This window comes from Myotis brandtii, unplaced genomic scaffold, assembly GCF_000412655.1.
Source record: "Myotis brandtii unplaced genomic scaffold, ASM41265v1 scaffold855, whole genome shotgun sequence".
NCBI classification, from domain to species: domain Eukaryota; kingdom Metazoa; phylum Chordata; class Mammalia; order Chiroptera; family Vespertilionidae; genus Myotis; species Myotis brandtii.
The window spans coordinates 109,257-109,606 of NW_005371476.1; positions in this window are offsets into that span (position 1 = coordinate 109,257).

Below are 350 nucleotides of genomic sequence, written 5' to 3' on the forward strand. Positions count from 1 at the left end.
CAGCATAGGTTGGCAGCTTGAGAGATCATTGAGAAGGATAACTTCAACAAACTTACATATGGCCCTGGTTCAAACCAAACCAAACCAAACCAGGGACTCAGGTTCCCATCTTTTCTTATTCCCTTCTCTCAAGAGGCATATGGCCTGGCCTGTGTTCTCAAAAATTCTATAGGCTGTTGCAAATCTCAAAGTTGCAACAGCCTATAGAATATTCAGTTGTCTGCAAACTCCCCAAAACAACTGATACACTTGGAACAGAAAAAGAGTAAGATTTTTTTAAAAGCTATTGAGTATTATAAACGAGAAATATACCCTTTATGCCTGGCTGATGTGGCTCTGTGATTGAGTGT